The sequence below is a fragment of the Pleurodeles waltl genome, chromosome 11 (genome assembly GCF_031143425.1).
Source record: "Pleurodeles waltl isolate 20211129_DDA chromosome 11, aPleWal1.hap1.20221129, whole genome shotgun sequence".
NCBI lineage: Eukaryota > Metazoa > Chordata > Amphibia > Caudata > Salamandridae > Pleurodeles > Pleurodeles waltl.
In genome coordinates, this window is record NC_090450.1 from 524,438,332 (window position 1) to 524,459,775 (window position 21,444).

At 42.4% G+C, this 21,444-nt stretch overlaps 1 protein-coding gene across 1 annotated transcript in view; it reads left to right on the forward strand.

Moving 5' to 3' along the window:
• Positions 1–21,444, forward strand: part of SLC9A9 (solute carrier family 9 member A9) — a 2,563,562-nt gene that overhangs the window by 2,535,741 nt on the left and 6,377 nt on the right. The gene's annotated exons all lie outside the window — the stretch shown is intronic.

The following is a 21,444-nucleotide window of genomic DNA, read 5'->3' on the forward strand; positions in this document are numbered from 1 at the left end:
AGGTCGTTAGCTCTGGCGCACCAATGTCAGTGTTCTTAGCGGCTCTGCGCAAGGGCTGCGTCTATATACCGCTCCCGATGTCATCATGGCGACCACGACACCAATGACGCCCGCGGAGTCGACCAATGCCACCTGCCGACACGCAAGGGTGTTGCTCAAAGAAAAATCACCAGATCCAGTCTGACGCCTGGGGGGAAATTCTAAGGTAAGGAATCTGCACCTAGACTATGGGGGTCATTACGACCCGTTGGCCATTTGGAGATCCCCGCTGGGCTGGCGAGTTTACACCCGCCGGCCCAGCGGGGATCACAGCCGCAACATAGGAGCCGGCTCCAAATGGAGCCGGCGGTGTTGCGGCCGTGCGACGGGTGCAGTTGCACCCGTCACGCTTTTCACTGTCTGCATAGCAGACAGTGAAAAGCTGCATGGGGCCCTGTCAGGGGGCCCCACGACTCCCCATTCCACCAGCCTTTTCCTGGCGGTGCAAACCACCAGAAAAAGGCTGGCGGTCAGGGACTCGTAATCCCCTGGGCAGCGCTGTAACACTGCCGGGGCAAAAGTGGCGGAATACCGCCGGCCCCGGACGTAATACGCCGGGAAGCACCGCCAGCCTGTTGGCGGTGCTTCCGTCGTTTTAGCCCTGGCGGTCCCGTACCGCCAGGGCCAAAATGACCCCCTATGTCTCTACCAGATATTTTGTTACCGAAGGTAAGTAACTTGTACTTTAGCCCTGGTGGGATCCCTCAGGGACCCCAGCACCAGTCGGTTTTGGTTGAATTTCCAAAATAAATTGAAGCTATTATTCAAATGTGGAAAAAACAGGGTACCTATGTAGAGGCATTCCACATTGACAAATAATTGATATATTAAAACCAACTGTGTCTGATGCACTGTGCTGGTGATCTTTGCATATGGGGACCACTATTGTAATCTTGTCTGATGTGGTAACTATTACATCTCTAATAATATTAATAGATAGGGGAGGATTTTCACTGAACGTAAGTAGCTTTTCTACAGAAAGGTTGGAGAATCCTGCTCCATGTTTCTGATCAGATGCAGGTTTACTCATTGGCTTAACTGCAGATAAATACATATCTCTCTCACATAAAACTGCAAATAGTGTAGTCTCCACAAGGCCAGTAAACCCAATCAAATGATGGGGAACATGGTGGCTATCTCAGCGTGCCGGCTGTGAGCTCCCCACCTCTCTGGAGCAATATACCGTTTGGGCAGGCAGACGGCTCAGCTTACCTGCACGGATCTTCAGCAGCGTCGGCAGCAGCGTCAGCAGCAGCTTGGCGTCCGGTGGATGGGCTCCCCGACGCTGGTCTCGGCGTAGCCTTTTTCTGTAAGGGTGGAGGCTCCTGTGCCCCTGACGCCGTGGACACAGGCAGGCTGGTGACTTCGATACGGTAGGAAGGCCTCCACTTGGATAGGTTTACGGGGGATTCTTGCGGAGTCAGCAAAGGCTGCCTGCCACATTCAAGGGATTTTTTTAATCAGCGCCCTGCCGATCGCCCTATTTCTCCTGCACAGGCTGTACAGGATGTGTGGGAATACATCTATATGACCCCAAAATGAGTACCGGGGCCCGGTCCCATGATAAGGCAGCAAGGGTCAAAGCCAGGGAAATTGGCAACAATGAGATCTGCCTTAAGAAAAGTATCGCCTGATTCTGAAACTTTTCCAAGACCAAGGGATGAGGAGTAGACGCACAAATAAAAGTACAAATTTGACTTTGTCACTGCCGTAGCACGAAGAAGGGGATTCTAGTCAATGTAGGCAGACTAGTTTAACAAGACAAAAGAGTAGGGGAGAAGAAGGGGCTACAGTGGGACCTTCTACTGAGAAATTAAAAATTACTCCCTCGTTTAGATCCTTTTTTTAAGGTACAGAAGACGCACAAGCATTTTAAGGCGTTAGAACCACAGGTTATGTCAACCCCCTGTCAAATATGGAATTGACTTTGTCACCCTTGTCAAACAATTTAGATGAAATAGAGTCCTTGCCTATGGATCAGGCTCGAGGGCACTTCCAGGGGCCCTACACCCCAGAGGAAGGGGTAACTCCTGTGCCATTTCACGAGGTTGACACCATTCAGCATACCGAAACTTTATTACGGTTATCTGATTCTAATCAAGCCAAATTCCAGGGTGTCTGTGATAATCTAGATATTAAAATGACTTCTTTAAAGAAAGGTTAGGGGCCATGGAAGCCTCCCTGGGAGCATTACAGAAAGACATTGAGATCAACAGCAATGAGATTCAGGTGCTAAAGCAAAGTGAAAAGGAACTGCAAGAAAAATTGGAAGTTCTGGAAAATAACTGTAGGTGAAATAACTTAAGATTTTAAACATTCCAGAAGGGGGAGAGGGGGATAATGTTAAGGAGTTTATTCTAATCCTAATTAAAGAACATATCCCCTCAGTAACCTTTACAAATTTAGACCTAGAGATACAGAGGACTCATCCTGACCCTTGCAGGAGAAACCCCTCTAGAGATAGACCAAGGAAAATTCTTGTTAATTTGAGCTCATATTCAGTAAAAGAGCAGATTCTTTCGGAAGGTCTAAAAGCAAAACATTTTAAGAACAATGGTTGGTATTTTAGCATCAGATCAGACCTCTCTAGGGCAACTCAGAATCAAGGGTGGGAATTAGGGAAGTTCATTCCGGAGCTTAAATCATTAGGAACTACTCCACAATTGAAGTTCCCTGCCACCCTGAAAATAATGTGGAAAAATAAAATGCATAATATTAGGGATCCCCAGGAGGGCGTGAAGTTAATAGACCTGATATAAATGAGCAAATAACTGCTCCAGAGGGGTGGAGCATAGGGGCAGGATGAACTGCCCAGTTTGGTTAAAGTGAGGGTTCCCCAGGGAGGGTAAGGGTAAATTGAAGGGTAGAAGTGCACCAAATAGGATAGGTTTTCACAGGGTGGAGACCATTTGGGATAAAATTGAAAAAATAAGAGTCCTCAAAGTTGATCATGGTTACGTTTCTTTTATGGAAAGGTTGCAAGCACCAGGAATAAGATCGGGTGATGGGGCCCGAGGCCGTTCCTAAATAAAAAATACTCTCTTGGAATGTAAAAGGGATTAGAGTAAGCAGTAGGAGAAGAAGAATTCCAGAATTATTTAGGCTTTTGGATAGTGAGATAATGTTATTACAAGAAACACATTTAAGACAGGAGGAGTTGGGAAAAATCCTTAGGGGCCAAAAATGGATTAATCAGTTTGCCTGTACAAACCAAAACTGTAACGTGAAAGAGGTGGCAATTATAATTATGAGGTCATCCCAATGTCATATGACGGATATAATGGTGGACCTCAGGGGCAGGTGGTTGATTGCAAATGTTAGATTATATGGGGCAGAGTATGCCTTTGTTTCCTATTATAGCCCAAATAGATGACCAAGCCCCACTTATGGTGCTATATGAGCATAGTTGAGAATAGGAATCTGATAATAATAGGAGGAGATTTTAATGTTCGGTTGAATCCTGTTTTAGACAGATATACCACTAGTCCAACATTTAACACAACTAAAATGAGAGGGTGTCTGTACCATATCATGAACAATATAGGCCTGATAGATCCTTGGCGCAGTAAAGCGGGACAAGCTAAGGAATTTACGTTTCGGAATAAAACATACGGGCATGCCTCCAGAATTGATTTCTTTTTGTCAGATATTAGGCTCTAAAATAGGCTGGTAAGGTTTATCCATCAGCCGAATCACCTTTCAGATCATTCAGCAGTACAGGCTGAACTTCTTCTTGTCGGCCAACCTACATGCATTAGATGGACCCTTGATAGATCACTTTTGGGAGAACAAGAGATCATAAAACACCTAAAACTGTATACAAAACAATTTTTCAATCTAAATGAGGGTTCTGCCCCAACAAGTATAATCTGGGACACGTATAAGGCATATATTTGCGGGAGACTGATGCATTATGCAGCATTTAGAAGAAAGAATTGTAAAACTAGGGTGAAGAAATTTGAGGAAAAGATTGGTGAACTACAAAGCCTTCTTGATAATTGAAATGATTCTAAAGGACAAGTGGTTTTGCAGAATCAGATTAGGGAAGTTAAGGGTTCTCTTGAGAAATTTCTAGAGGAAATATTGAAGAAAAAATGGGAAGCGAGTAAATTGGCACATTTTGAGTACAGTGAGGGATGTGGGAGGTTACTAGCATGGAAGGTGAGAACTGAGATAGCTAGAAATATGATTAAAGAAATAGTGATTAAAGAGACTAGTGAGTGCTGTGTAGAGGACCCGGATATTACCAGGGCTTTTTTATGCTTTTTCCGGGAACTCTATAGAGCTGATACTTTCTCATCTGAAGAAGAAATTGATAAATGGCTGAGGAAGGATAACCTTTCCATGTTAGATCAAGATGCCCAGCAATATCTTAACCAGAAGATTAGTTTAGAGGAAGTTGAGCACGCAATTGGGGGTTTGAGGAAGGGGAAGTCACCGGGCCTGGACGGTATAGCTGCTGAGCTATATAAGGTGCTAAAAGAGGAGCTTACTCCAGTTTTAACCCATTTGATGAATTCTATTTTCCTAGAAGCCTCTTTGCTTCCAGCCTCTTGCAATGAGGCTAATATAACTTTAGTTCTAAAAGCACAGAAGGATCCAAGGAGATGTGAGTCATATAGACTCATTATATGTGCTTAATAATGACTATAAAAACTTTGCACAGATACTGGCCAAGAGGTTGGATAAAGTGATTGGTAGGCTGGTTCAAGATAATCAGAAAGGTGTTATGAGGGATAGGCACCTAGGAGAACTGATTCACAATTTGGTTTCTGCAATTTACATTGCAACAACTGCTCCCTTGTCTATAATGACCATTGACGCCTCTAAGGCATATGACAGAGTGAGCTGGCTTTTCTTACTGGCAATAATTAGGCATAATAATCTAGGAGACAATTTCCTTAAAGCAACCAAGGCTATCTATAAATCCCCTATGGCTAATATTTTAATTAATGACAATCTTTCACCCCACTTTCAAATAGGAAGAGGCACACAACAGTGATCTCCACTCTTGTTTAACCTTTACATTGAGCCAGTTGCTAGAAGGATTAGGCATAACCAGAGGATATTACCTTTTCAGCATCACAGATGGGTTAAGAAGAAAGCCCTTTATGCAGACGATCTGTTGATTTACACCCAAGACTTCCAAAGGTCTTTTCCTGCAATTTTAGAAACTATAAATTACTTTTGGAAAGTGCCAGACTATCTAGTTAACGCTGAAAAGTCAGAATTGATTACCTGGAATGGACCCAAGGTTAATCCCCTAGAGAAAGAGGAAATTCGATATTTAGGAGTGAGAGTGGTGAAGAACTTGGGGGATATGGCCCAGATAAATTTCACAAGTCTTATGGCAGAAACTAAGCAGCTCCTTCATCAATAGGCACACCTCCAGCTTGCCATTCTGGGGAAAACTAACTTAACCAAAATGACGATTTTACCCAAATCCACTTTTATTTTTAATCCCTTACCATTATATTTTAACGTGGAGTGGCTTCAAAAACTTCAGGGGGAAAATATCTAGCTTTATCTGGGCATATAAGAATCCAAGAATTGCTTGGAAAAGATTTCTGTAAAAAGAAGTTAGACAGGGGAATAGCACTGCCAGATTTTTAATTGCACTGTTGGGCCTTCCAATTGAAAAATATTAGGTTATTCATTCTCTGGAGTGCGGTTTTTAAATTATTGCCATTGCGATTTAATACGGAGCAAGGTCAGGCTCTGAAAATCAGCACTGGTTGAAAGCGTGCTGAAAATAAACTGGCCATGGAGGAAATATGTATATATATATATCATAAAGATAAGCATATGTGGAGTTACGTATAGAAACTCTAAACAAACTTATCTTCCAATATACTTGTTATTCTAGTCACAATATTGTAACCCTTGATATTCAGCAGTTGATGTTCCTGACCAACACCTTTATGTTGTATAGTAAACGTGCTCTACGTTTTGCATAACATTGGACTACGCAAATCCCTGCACAAATCTTTAGCCCGATGTGTGTTTCCAAGTTGCATGGTGTAATGAAATGGTGTATTCAGCCCCTGATTCCATAGTCCATCTGAAGAAAAAAGGGAAGCAAACTAAACGTTGTGCCCCTGATACTACGAAGAAGTAAAGACACAAAGAAAAGACTTCAGGATACTAGAAGGTAAATGGTTAATGGAAACCTCTTTGTATAATCTGTGTTCCTTCATATATGGAAGAAAATACAGAAAGAACAAATGCAAGGTAAAATCAGCCATTTTCAAGAACCAGATCAACAAGGCCGAAAAACAGGTACAAATTTAATTCAATTTGTTAAAACAGACATCTGTAGCAATCGGTCAAACCCATATCTCCAACCTAGGGCTGCAAAATGTTAGCAAGATTCTTCACAGATATAGTCAGTAAAATAAGACTAGGCGTAGACTCTCTAAATGTGAAAAGATGACGACTGAAATCAAGTGAAAATTTGAGGCTAAATAGTTATAAACATATTGACAGAGTCTCCCTCATGGAACTATCAAGCCCCAATACAGGGCACTCCCAATCTTAACCTTAGTGTTGCTATGTATTTCAGGCAAACGTAGCAGTGAAAAGGAGAGTCCCATATCGGTTGGGGGGGGGGGGTTGCTGGGTAACTGTTGAGACAACAATGTCTACTGCATGGTGTATGGGCGTGCTCCCTTACCTTAACTGCCTGGCTGCTTTTTACCTGATATCCTAACTTTTACTTTTGTCCTATTGCTGCCCTTTCGAAGCCAGTGCACAGAGACCTAGGCCTTTCTCAGATTGTTTTGGGCCCAAAACCGTTCCTATGACCTAGAGTGGTGCAGCAAGTGTGCCCTCACAGCGAAGAGAGGACACTTGTCCTCAAAAAGTATTGTTAATAGAACTTAATGGAATCTGGAGAGCCAAGGCCAGAGAGAGTTAGAGGACCTGAAAAGTGTCAAAACTTTCAGTACTGCTCTTGATGGAAAAAGAAGAATCACTGGTAACATTATTGAGAAATCCGTCCTAAGTAACTTAACTACTAGTAAGTCTCAAAGGGTATATGGGCAATATCTTTTGAAGAAATCACTCTCGTTTGTGGATTAAGAACTGTAAGATCTTAGACAACTTTAATCAAGATCGGGTGACTGGTGAATAACTGAAGTTAAATAAGTAATGTTGGAATTGAATAAATGATGAACAGTTAAAAGAAGCTTTTTTAATGTACAGGAGCACTAAAAGGTGGTAAAACCTGACAGTGGACTTCACCTTAGAGTCAGCAATATTGGAGTATCCTGTCTTATCACTGATAACCAACACCGCAAAAGAAGGTAACAAGGGCAAAATATTGCAAGTGTTATTCGCATCATTAGAGGGTCTTAGTGATTTGGATCATCTTTATAGAGCCATTTTGTATAACTAAACCTTGGTTGAATGATCATACAACCATTAAGAATTAAATAAATTAAATAAGTAAATTCAAGTAATCAGGAGAATAGGCAACAGTCATAGCTTTGCCACTGGTTTTAGGAATCACCTTAGAAGATGTAAATGTAGCTATAGGAGCCACACATTATTTCAGAGAAGGCTGACCTGATGACCAGTGCACTGACTCAAGGCAATCTGAGGACATAGGTCTGCAAACTTTAGTTTTGGGGATGGCAGCCCTATTAGCTTGTTACGGATTTTGGTAATTGAGCTAATTCAAGCTATGCTGTATGGCTTTAGGTTTAGGATAATGCCCAATCTATTAGAAAGATTTATTCAAAGCTCATGAAGAAAGCCACAGGCCAGTGCCCTCATAATGGTGGGTTATTAAAATCTTTGTTATTTCATTGCCCTAGAATACCATTACTTTGTGTGTAGGCGAGGGTGTCTGGTAATCCCGGGGCAGAGAAATAATGAGGACTGTATGCTTTTTGGGAATACCATGGATGAACTGGTGTTTCTATGCTGATTCTACCTGTTGTCCCCTGGAGTTTCACAAAGGGATTTTGGCTGCTTACAGCAGTCAAATCTCTGTGTGAAAAACTAAAATTTATAATTGTCTGGTAACTCCTCTAATTGATCCCATTAGTATTCACTGGTCACTTGTAATGAAGGCCTTATACTCTGAGCATTGATCTGCATACATTACTCAGTGTAAACGTCCTTAAGTGAGATTTTGACAAAATGAAGTGCATTTAATGCTGCAGCATAAAAAGAGTATATGAAGCAAGAAGATTCATCAGTATTGTCAATCTTAGCAATCTTAGCTCAGTTAAATTGGTTGCCAAATATTGGCTTTTCCAATGTTTTTGAATTACTTTTGTAAAACAGTACAAGCGGGCTACTTTTTGTGGGCAAGTGCTCAACGTACTAGAGCAGAAGGCCCTTGCCATGCACTGCTAATTACCCCACATATTACATCACTCATGACATCTTATATGACATCATTGAGAATATCACTGCAACATTTGCAATGGGATTAGAAAACTGTACATGGCGGGGGAGCGAGTTATAGTTACCTTAGGGCACGAGTTATGGTTACCTGAGATAACAATAACTATAATTGCTAAATTTCTATGGTTTTGTGTGTGTAAAATATGAACCTAAGTATAACGTGCGTGTGTGTGTTTGTGTGAGTGCATATGTGTGTGTCCCTCTGTTGGTGAACACCAGACCTAAAAGGAAGGCAAAGTATTAGTTGATTTATTATTAATATTAACATATTCCAAATTGTCATGCTGAATGTTCATTTGATTTGGCAGTATTTACGGGGCTTTCAACTTGATAACATTCCCCTGAATCAAAGCTGGGATTTTAAATTCCTTACAAATAAGTGCCTGCAGATTGAAATATGTATTAATTGATTGCAAAGTAATGCTGCCACTTTGCTGAAAAAGGGACTTGCTCAGAAAATGATCAGGTGTCGGAGGGTGAGGACACAGATCTGTATTAACTGTTTCTGAATATAAAATCAATTTGATGTAGTCAAATCATTTTCAGCGTATAATAACGGTCTTTGGTTTTCAGATAAACTTATAAATGTAATTTTTGAATGGAAAAGTGACTAATGTAATTTTTAAATCTATTGTTATAAGATGTAATTTTGTTGGGGGGACATACTTCAGGAAAAAGACCTTCACGGGTGTTAGAGGCAGTCACAAGCATTCTTCAAACGCTTCAGTTTGCGGCATTCACTTGCAAGCAACGTGATTTCTTGCATACATCTTTACCCTTAGTTGTAATAGTAGAAGGCTCAGCAGTCATGTCATTACCAGAGTCTGCCTTCCAGACTGTGTGTGTTTTTTCAGTTTTCTATAGCGCGATCTCGACCCAAAGGTATTGGCGCTTTACATAAGCACCAGTTATGTTACCCAAGGACACATTCATATTTTGGTGGGTGCAGGGAGATTAAGGCCCATATTTATACTTTTTTAGCGTCGCATTTGCGTCATTTTTTGACGCAAAAACAGCGCAAACTTGCAAAATACAATTGTATTTTGTAGGTTTGCGCCGGATCTGCGTAAAAAAGCGGCACAAATGCGGTGCTAAAAAGTATGAATATGGGCCGAAGTGATTCGCCCAGAATCAAAGGATGTTGAGCCGACGCCTAAACTCGGACCTGGTACCCCAGCTCCAAGGTCAGTAGCGCTGGCTGTTACGCCACATCCTCTCACGTGTTGAAATTTTTATGTCAATGATGGCTCCATGGTCAATAAAGAGGGCAAATTGCATGTAGAGGCTGGGCTTCTGTTCTTTGTCAGTCATACAAATTACATGATAGCATGATTACATCATGGTTGTAATGCTTCTGATGCATGCCACCGATACTCCACATCAGTGTGATGGAACCTTTATGGTATTGCATCATTTGTGGCCCACAGAATGGAGTGCTGAATGTCACTAGACAGGCAAGCATTCACTGACAATATTGATGATATTTTTTAAATCTGTGATGGCAGTTGCCCTAACTGCTAAATGGTTTTTCGAATAACTTGAGGGTGGCTGATAAGGAGACAAATAGCAGACTATTTTACCCTGCTGCTCTGCCACAAATCAATTCAGCTCCCACATCACCTTCTCTACATTGCCACACGAACAAATTAGTATGTGCAAACCACAAAAAGCTCTCTCTTGACCACTGGTGTGGAATCTAGGTGTATACATCATCTTTTCGACCATCTGCAGCTAATATTAGAACGTTGTAGGTTTATGACTCACATGACATGATCTCTAGAATTATTGTTAGTGATTAATGCAAAGGCCACCCACACTTTTGTGTAACTGTAAAAAATTGGGAACAACAGTATAGTCTTAAATGTTGTGATAGTTCCCTTAGCAGATCCAGCAGACAAAGAAAATGCCTAGAGTGACAGAAAATTCACTTGCACGAAGAGCAATATGTGCTGTTTTGACTTAGAATCTGCACATCTCCATCTGTAGTTCAAAGTACGTGCCAGCTGTTTCAGCGAGTATGCAATCCGAATTGCACTGACCTGCTATCCATTGAAGTTCTCAATAAGGAGCTTGTGCCAGATCAAGCTTCCACCCAAAGAGCCAGAAAATGTGAACCTTCCAGGAAGTTGCCTCCACATGGTCTCCCTCTTTTGAAGGGTCCTTAATGAAAATAGGCGTAGTGTTTCACTAAAGCATAAGGGGTGCTTGTATGAGTTATAGCCCTCAAGGTGGTGAGTAGAAAAGAAGGAGAACTCCCAGGTTTACATGATGCCCCAGGAAGCACTCACTTTCCTGAAAAAGTCAAGATTAACTCTGCATAACTCAAGACTGGGAAATGTGTTTTTAACAGCATCTTTAAGAAAAGCTAACATAAGCCTTTTTTAGCTAAAAAGGGGTGGTACTTTTATCATGGTGGGTTATGTCTTGGTTACTGGAGAATGGATAGTAAACTTTGGGCCTGATTTAGGTGTCAGCGGAGGGAATACTTTGTCACAAACGTGGCGGATATCCCGTCTGCCAGTTTACAAACCACATAGGTTAGAAAAGGATCATAATACGGCAGACAGGATATCCGTCACGTTTGCGATGGAGCATTCCTCTCCGCTGACTTCTAAATCAGGCCTGTTATGACAAAGTGGTTTAGGTGGATAATTTGAAAGATGTGGGATGTCTGTAGTTTCAATTTTCTAGACAGTCCTAAACCAAGTAAATTTGCTTTACTTTCCAGTGAGTACATGAAACATTAGTAGTCCCAGTTGTATCTGAATTGATAGGAACATCCACTGGTAGCACATGAGTAAATGATTCGCAACCACTGACCACAAACTCCTCAGTATGAATCTCATTAGACATCCCAGGTACGTTCAGGCGGCTGTCCGATAGGGAACCTGGAACGTAGCATGTTGGGTAATTTGTTAAAGTCAGCGAGCAATAGGGTGAGTCGTTGATATGCAACCCCCTCAAACGTTGATGGCTCACCTTAGTTGTAGAAGTACTGGAGTCTTACACATTTCAGAACAAATATCTATTATGAGCTATTCCTAGAAACAAAGTACTGCCCTCTACTGTGACTCTTACTTTACACACTAGGTCTTGGCAGCCATCAAAGTGTATCAACCTTTATCATGTGTGGATCTGTTTCCTTATGCATTTGGCCACAAAATAACAGTGCAATGGCACAGGCAGGATCATAAATTCTGCTTCCTCATTCCCTATAGCTCACACTTGGGTCACAAGCGTAGGGGCACATCATGCCCATTACATGACACTTTCTGTTGATCATTTACTGTCCATCCCCCCTCAGGCACACAACAAACCACCAATGACACAAACATTAATTCTACTTTCCCAAAACCTGCTAATGAGTGTTTGCCTTGGTGGCATAGTTGGCTTACAGGCCTTACTGATGCATTCAGCAATTTGACCATGTTTGAAACAAATCATACATGCACAGATCGTGGCAATACTGGCTCATCTGACCTTTTCTACAGTTTTAATGAGTGGGCACATGATTACGTAATATGTACTGTCTGAAATGTGAATCTGTAACCAAATAAAATTGTGTCTGAGGCTGTCATTTGAAGGGGTTTGGAAGAATGTGTGTGGAAGGGCTTTCATCTGAGGTCATCAGCGTGTTCACTCCATATGTCCCAACCCTCGCCACCAGAATAGGAATAGTTCACTGTATAGTGGTAGTGAGGGGGCGAGTTGGGGAAAAATGGCAGGTAAGCATGCAAAATCCTTTGTTGGCCTTGGCCTGCCACCTTTCCTCATGGTGGCTTAGTGCCAGGGGTAAATCTCTCAGTGGCTGGAGATGGTGTTGGGGGTGTGGGAGGTGTGTGGGGTTGCCTCCTGGCAGCACAATTGAAAGGTACGGTGAGGATGGTCTCTGACTCTTTGTTCTTGCCCTCCACACCATAACCACTACCTCCGCCCACTGGGAAGACCTGTAGACCTTTGGAAGCTGCTGTGGTCCGGGGATTTTTACCTTCCCCACCCATCCTTTCCTTAGTACAGGCGAGTACATGGGGTGTAGTGTTGTCATATTATGTTGTCTCTCTTGATTTTTTATTTCTGGTGATAAATTATTTGTCATATTTCGTGCCTTTTGTCGTATTGTCGCATGGTGAATTCATGGTTGCCGGGGACACTTCAGCTGCCCTTGACGTTATTGTAGCTATTTCCTTATTATTATAGTTACCGTTATCGATTTACATGAATCCTTTTGCAATTGAAACAATGCTGTGAGATACAGAACTATGGGCCACAGGTTCAAAGCTTTTTAGAGGTCGCAAACGGTCTGATTGGCAAAATCAGGCCGTGTGCAAACGCTAAAAAGCATTTCTCTATTTACCAAGGCAAACTTGGATTTCTGTAACCTGTTACCTAATCAGAATTTGGCTCTGTGATTTGGTAATAGGAAGGGACATGTTTAGGGTGTCCCTTCCTAATACCAAATCGGAGTGGTATGTATGAATGTTTTGCGACCGAAATGCGGTCGCAAAACACTCACAATTTACCACCAATTTCAAACTCGGGGTAACCCGTTCACAAATGGGAAGGGGTCCTCAAGGGGCCGCTTCCCCTTTGTGAACATTTGTAAAAACATTTTTCAGAGCAGGCAGTGGTCGTGGTCCCATGGACCACTGCCTGCTCTGAAAAAATGAAAAGTAAACTTTTCATTTTATTTTTTAAGTGCATCCCGTTTTCCTTTATTTAAGGAAAACAGGCTGCATTTAAAAAAAAGAATGCTTTATGTAAAGCCAGTCACAGACATGGTGGTCTGCGGACCCCAGCAGGCCATCATCCCTGTGATTTTACCATTCCCAAGGGGTTGGAAAGTGAGACTTACCTCATTAATATTCAAGAGGTAGGTCTATTTGGGACCCACTGGGAATAGCAAATGAAACGCAAAAGAGTTTCATACATTTGAAATTGCAGTTTCCTAATTGTAATTTGCATGAAATCGCAATGAGGAACTCGCAGTTTCACATTTTCGGACATGTGACCCCAAGCTTTCCTGACATAGGAGAACTTAAGACTCCATTAGGCCTCGACTCCATCTTCTTTCTTCTTTGCTACATAGTATTCATTGTATGTTTATATTTCTCAGTGACACAGTACGCAGCAAAATGTACACAGTTGCTTTGTGGTGACATGCTGTTCTTGTAGAACTCGGGAAGAAGCCTTTGGTTTCTTTTAAGCGCTCTTCCTACTGGCTCACTAAGAGGTGTTCACTCATTGTTCATTGTTTATTTAACCAGATTTTTTCTAACACCTCTGGTGACATTAGGTCAAAGAGGTACCTATTAATATTCCTTTCAAGGGTTAGTGCTAGGATGGTGGCAATATATGATGGTAAATAATGTTGTACTGTGATTTGATAATGTGTTCTTACATATGCTCAACCCATGCTGACTGCGCGATTGCCATTGCTTTCCATTGTAAAATTTATTATAAAAATCCCTAATTTTGGGGTTAGACAGTTTCTTTTGGGTCTCTGCTATGTAGGCTGCCTTTTTCTCTGTTATTTTCTGCACGCTCCGGATTTAGGGCATGATTTAGATATTGGCAAAGGGGTTACTCTGCCACAACAGTGATGGCTATTCCGTCTGCCGAAATCTACATCCCATAGGACGTAATAGGATTTCGATTTCGTCAGACGGGATATCCGTCACCGTTGTGACAGAGTAACCTGTGTGCTGAAATATAGATCAGGCCTTAAGTCTATTTTCCACCCTTTCCCCAATGCTGCATCTATTTTAAATGTGAAGATCCTTTATGACAATTGATTTCTGCATGTGTTGACGGATTTATGGAGACTAACTAACATTTTTACCTTCTGTATTGCACTTTAATATTTTATTAAACCTGCATGGTTTTGTAATTTACTGATCTCAAGCCCTTTTTGAGTCAATCTTTACTTAATAACTGTGATATGAAATGAAACTCTGAATCTAATCTTAAGGGACACACTTCCTCATCTATTCTTGAGGACAGCACTGCCACCAACCCTGCATGAGCACTTTGACTACTATGTTGATTATCTGACAGATGGCTCTGACATGTCACTGGGAATACGAAATAGAGAACACCAGTTTCATGTGGGCCTCATAGGGGGCACTTGGAGCAATTGTTAATGAATCTACAACTTTGTGTTAGGTTTGGTCAGTCTCTTATGCAGCCCATACCCTCCATGCCTTGCATGTGCTTTTGCACTAAGGGACAGTGGCCCTTTGGGTGTTTGGAAAATGCGGTCTGCGCATCATGGGACCAAGTCTTGGCCCAATTGCACAGACTAGCTCTTCTGCAGATGCTGGGGGTACCCCAGGGAGGGTTGCTTTGGGGTGAACAGGCCTCCAGCACAAATAAAGAGGGCGGGGTTGCCCTTTTTAGGTTGGGCACGGAAGCTCTCTGACTTGTTGTAATCTATCTGTGGGCTTTTAACCACACCCATCACTATCACTCGTTCATGGGCTTGCCTTTTAAAAATCCTTTGTTATCATTGGTAAATGCTTTACGTTTGTCCCTCCTTGGGGTAGTTTTGTTACTGTCTTGGCCATCAACCCTCTTACATGGATAATTCCACGTTTGCAGATATGTCTGAAGCAAACTTCTTTTTCCTTTTGTGTCTCTCCTTCGTGCTCACGGCAGCCGTGGTGCTTTGAATTGGCTTGTTACGTCAACTGTTTTACTTTTCATTTTCAATTTATATGGCAAGAAAAGTCCAGTTAGGAATGTACAACGCTAGTAGCTCTAACTTGAGCAAATGCGAGGCCCATTGCATTGCAAACGCTTGTTCTGCTCTGAGGTAGAGCCCTGAGAGGACCCTTCTGGGTAGAGGAGCAATGGGAACCAGAAAGAAGGGCAAATTGTGAGTTGACTAATTGATTTGATGCACAGGAGGTATTGGGGTTGTAGGTGACTTGAGGACTATGTATGTGTGAGAAAAAACTCTTTTACAAATTTTAAATATGAGTACTTTATAGTTTTATGCATTTTATGTGTTATGATTATGTAATAAATATGTGAGTTGGGAGAAAGAAGGTGGGGAATGTTTTGAGTCTACGTTCATCAGCGTGCTCCCTCCATATTCCTTCATAACTGCAATTTTACACAGCGTTTTGTGCATCTCTCAAGGATTTCTGTATATCATTCATACATTTGACTGAAAGAAATGGCTGGTTGTGGGTTACTTATCAGCAACTTTTTTTATAGTCATCTTTGTGTCTACTTTTTGTGCTCCATTTTTTTCTGGAGGTTGCCTTGTACTGCATGAGTTGTACTTTGAAACAATTACCCCTCTTCATGGTTTAATCATAACATAATTATTACGTGACTTTGTACTTGCACTACGTTATGAAATTGTGGTTAACATCAGTGCCTATGTCTACCATAAGATCCCTTTGCCACATTATCTTGGAAGAGAACCTGCACGTCTTCTTCTCAATTGCGGTTTGCAGACCGGTGCACTTCGGTGCCTGAAGCTGTGCCAGGAATCAGGGAGCACATTTAGGATATTGTCAAGTGTATTCTGTGACCACACGCACCATACACAGTCAGGGTGTGATAGGACATCCTAAAATGTTACCAATGCCCGACCCATGATTGTTTTCTAAAATGATGTGTGTGCTGTTAGTGGCCGCTATTTGGTGTGATAGTCTGTTATTTTTTAGCTACCTACAATCCTCTGGCAGTCCTGATGTGATCTTTGTAATAGGGGTCAATACAGTGGCATGACGAAACTTGACCCCCCCCCTGCACAGTACATGGTGGGGCCCCCTTCTCAGGACTCACAGGCCACTGTACTGTGCTGAGGGGGCACCCTGGAGCTCCGGCCCCTTCACTGTGTGGGCTGTTGGGGCCTTTGTTACACCACTGGGTCAATCTTGTCCATCATTGCCTTACCCCCCCCCCACACAGAGGTCTGCCTGATTCCTAGATTGTTCGCTGTGACTAGGCCTGGCAGTTTTTTGCTTCTGCATTATGAGAACAGGAAATAATTGCTAAATACATATCACAGACCGCATTTTTTTAGGCAACGGTTCGTCAATGTGCAAAAACTTTTCAGAGCACACTATGAATTTCCATAATCTAATGGAAATGGCAAAGCCACAGAATTTGTAAGAGGCACCACAGATTGCAAAACCTGCCTTTCAGTGGATGTTTCTCACACCTCTACCTTTGACCTAATACAATCAACATCTGCTTCTTTCATGAGGTTTCCTTAAGCTCTCCTTTGGGTAGTTGCTTGACTTTGCTAAACCCAGAGCTTGAAAAAGCATCTTGGCAGATATTGTTAGTAATTTGTTTGTCCAAGAATAGGCCTCCTAGGTAAACTCTGCTTCCTGTGTCAGAATTCTGTAATTAGTTAACAACCATTGGTAAGCCACCTTTTCAACCTGTCGGCTTTGCCAATGTTTTTTACAGAAGCATTTCCTTTGCCTAGACTGTGCAGCTTCAGCAGAAATAAAAAAATAAAAAAAGAAGAATGTGTTTATGTTTGTGCATAAGGCAAATGGCAGCTGTGAGACCCTCCAAAAAATATATACATTATAAAAAAATTGCTTTTAAGGACCGCAATCGGAGGGGTAGGAAGTAATGGAGGAGCCGATGGGGGGCATTGGTGCGCGAGAAATCAAGGTGAGCAGGAGCAGCAACAGAGAGTGGGGAGGAGCACCAAAGGAACTTGAGGTTGGGAAGGAGCAAAGATAAATTAAAAGCAAAAAAAATAGTGGGGTTAGGGTAGCAATGGACAAGGAGGGTGTGATTGTGGGGGTAGGAGAGAGCAACACGGAGAAGGCATTTATGGTAAGAATCACATACGGGAGAAATGAAGAAAGCCCATGACCTCTCAGAGTGCTGAAAGAAAAACAAAATGTAGCTCCCTGAATGCTAGCAGTGGAGTGATAAAAGTAAGAAGCTATGTTCCAGGGGAGGGACAAAACACAAGAGGAGGAATGAAAGCGAACGAACAAGAAGCAAACAGAAAATAGTGATGGGGAAGCCAACCAGTTGTAAGCAACGGGCGGTCTCTGGGCCTACTGTAATTTTAGTATGGTTCAAAGGAGGTCTTCGAACAACAGAAAACTGTCTGTAGGTGATGCCTGAAAGTCGGAGAAAAGGCCTCCAGGATAACAGTATCGGTAACACAGTGCTTCTTGGTATATTGCTACAGAACCTTTCCGGTCATGATTATTCATTATGGAACCTGCTCTTTTAAACTTCTTCAAGTGATTAATGTGTAAACGCAGGAAAATATTTGTTTTTTATTTTTTCGCCTCTCTGTTCTTTTTATCTCTTGACACTCATTTGGAAGTTGATACGTTTCTTCATTTTTATGCTTTAATTGCTTTAGCTAAAGCACTTCACATTTTATGTTACAGTTTATCAGACTACGAGTGAGTGTTTATTGTTTGTGCTAATGTGCTCTGAACCAGCCTCACATAATGGCCATTGCATTTCCAAGTCTGTAATGGTGTTATGGGTATTTGGGGACCATCAAGTTACTCTTTTTCCATCGATAGGTTCTGCTTTCGTGGTGTGAGTTCTCATTGATTTGCAAAAGTGCGTTCAATATTACAGCATCTGCAGGGACGTTTGAAGGTATAGGCAAAGTGGGCTCTGGCACAGTGCCTCAGCCTTTGGGAAGGGGGGGGGGGCTGATAGAGCCAGCTCTGCTCCGCAGAGTCTTGCCCTGATGACCTTGAATAATTCTTAAACAGATTGTTTTAAATACCGTAATTTATTTTTAATGTGAGTAATGTGTGTGAGTCCAGACACTTTGCAGAGAAATGTTGTGCTTATAATAATGTTCATGCAACATCTATACGCAAGTTACTTTTAGATCAAACAGGGCCTCAGATATGAGAAATGGGAGGGTGTCACAGAGATTATTTGCAGTAATATTAATGAGCTGCTGCTGTGTTACAATATTGAAAACACACGTCACTATCCCTGAATGTTAGATATTAACACATTTAGAATTTGGAGGAGTGTGACCTGGCCAAAGAGAGCAGGAGAGAGCTGAAAGAGAATGATAAATTCAAAGCTACTCCCAACAGAGGCCCCCAAAATACTTTTGGCCGGGGGGCCCCCAAAAGTCTTAAGATGTCCCGGAGTCTCTTGATAAACTCCATCACATTTGCATTATGTCTTTCCACGCTGACAAGGCTGCGAGTTAATACTGATATTCTGCTGGATCTTTATAGATTAGAATTATGTTCATAAGCAAACCCTCCAAACTCTGCGTGTCTTAGATAAAGGGCTTTGTGTTATGTTGATGGCTATGGGGAATGTTTTATTTACAATGCACTTTTCGGCCAATTTGATGAATATTAAAACACGTCGAAAAAGAAACGGAGCAAAAGATGTCTGAGATTCTTGAACCTTTATGTGAGTTTTCGGTGTTTGTCAAAGGCACAGTAAAATGACACTGAATCTACATTATCACATTTTTCTGAGTCTTAACTCTAAAACATCTAATCAAAAAGCGTGTGTTATCTAGTGAAAAGATGCATGCCTGGAGCTTATGTTTATGCCTTAGTTCTAGGGTGAGGAGATATAGAGAGCAGAAGGTGCATGTTTGGTTGTAGCAATGTTTCTTCTACACCTCCGAAAATTAGGATCTGTTGTTTATTGACCATATTTTATTAATGTTGTAGTTTTGGCATGAGCTAAACGCTTTGTGAAAAATATGCATGATTAAAAAAAAAAAAAAATTGAGGCACTAATTGTAGCTCTTAATTGGAGCAAATTTATTTATTTATGCAATTTTATGAAGTGGGTACCAAAGGTGAGAAGGCAGAGCACGCTATGTTAATAACAAAGGCGAACAGTGACTTTAAAGCAGCAGTATATATACAATGCAACATATAAAACATAACGACCAAGAAACATTGTAAGAACAGCAGTGTACTTTACATATGTATAGAGTGGCACCAAGTATTTTGCATTGTTCAGGGGTAACCAGTGCTTAATTTGTAAAATGATAAGTGCCAGGGCCCAATGTTTTGCTCAGGAACTCTGCGACACCCTGGCAGACATTCTTCGATGACAAGACAAGATTTCTACCATCTACAAAAACTCAGAACCCCGTCCCACTGCCGCCGACACCCTCAGTCTATCGATGAAAACCCTGATGCTATCTCTGACCACCTGTTCGCCGCCTGGGACCAGCTTACCACAAAAAACACTGCAGCCTTCATGAACTCCATCCGCTCAGAAGCACCCATGGATCCTTATTCCCACCTCAGGAGTGGGATGATCAGCAGTGAACTCGCCGCCATCTTCAACTCATCTATAACCATGGCCGCCTTCCCCGTAGTATGAAACATGCAGAAGTCAAACCCCATCTCAAGAAGCCTTCCGCCGACCCCCAGTGTACTCAACAACTGCTGTCCCATCTCTCTGCTCCCGTTTCTCACCGGAGTCCTCGAAAAGGCCATCAACCACCAACTTACAGAACACCTGGAGATCAACAGTATTCTGGACCCCTCCCAACCCAGATTCCACACCAACCACAACACTGAAACTGGCCTGATCACTGCCACTGATGACATCAGAACCCTCCTTGACCACCAGGAAATGGCGGCCTTGATCTTTCTCGATCTCTCAGCAACATTCAACACCATATCCCACCACACCCTTATCAAGAGGCTTCATCACATCAGAATCCAAGGAGAGGCCCTCAAATGGATAGCATCCTTCCTCCTAGAAAGAACCCAGATAAACAGCCTACCACCTTTCTCCTCAAAACCCAAGAACATCATCTGCAGTGTCCCTCAAGGCTTGTCCCTCTGCCCTGTACTGTTAAACAGCTACATGACCCCCTTGGTCAACGTTGTCAAAACCCATGAAATGAACATCATATCCTATGCAGACGATACCCAGCTTATCCTCTCACTATCATAAGGCCCCTCCACCATGAAGCCCAACTTCTGCAGGTGCATAACGGTCATCACTGACTGGATGAATAACAACTGCCTGAACCCCAACACAGACAAAACGGAAGTGCTGGTCTTCAGGAACAACACCTCCCTGTGAAACGATTACTGGTGGCTTACTGAACTAGGATCAGCACCCACTCCTACGAACCTCACTCACAACCCAGGCATCATCCTGGACAGCAAGCTCACTGGGAAAAACCAGATCAACACAGTCTCCTCGCCTGCTTCCTCTCTCTTCGTATGCTCCATGAGATCTTCAGATGGCTCCCCGTCAACACCAGATAAACCATCACTCAAGCCCTAGTCACCAGTTGGCTGGACTATTGCAATGCACTCTATGTAGGAATCACCATGCACCCCATGAAAGGACTATAGACCATATGGTATTCAGCAGCCAGGCTCATCCTCGATCTTCACAAACAGTCCCACACCACCCCCACCTCAAGAAGCTCAACTGGCTCCCCAGCAGGAGAGATGTCAATTCAAGATGCTGATCCAGCCCTTTAGAATCAAGGACCAGCATACATCAATCACCGCCTGAACTTCCATCAAACCTACTGACACCTGCGCTTCACTTCCCTCTCTCTTGTACACACCCCCGCCTCTGCGGAAGCAATATAGGAGGATGCTCCTTCGCCTACCTTGTGGCAAAACCCTTTAATGACTTCCCCCTTCACCTACGGACCTTATCCTCTTTTCTGTAATTCAGGAAAGGACCCAAGAACTGGCTATTCTGCGGAACCCTTTAGCATCTATGATCTCAGCACCTGGATACTCTTGCGGGTGATTAGCTGCACTCTATAAATCCTGTTTAATTGATTGATTGTTTCAAGGGTCCTGCTGGCCATATCAAATGTCGGAGTGCCGAATAATGAGGCAGTATATTTTTGATTCCTGATTCCACGTCATGCATATTTAACCCACCACCAGACACTCTCTGCTTCTTTATCTCACTTTTTCGTGTTCTTTTTATTCCTGGTTTCTTTCTTTTTTCATTGTGTTTCCATCTTTCTGTTCCTCCTTGTTCCCCCCTTTCTTCGTT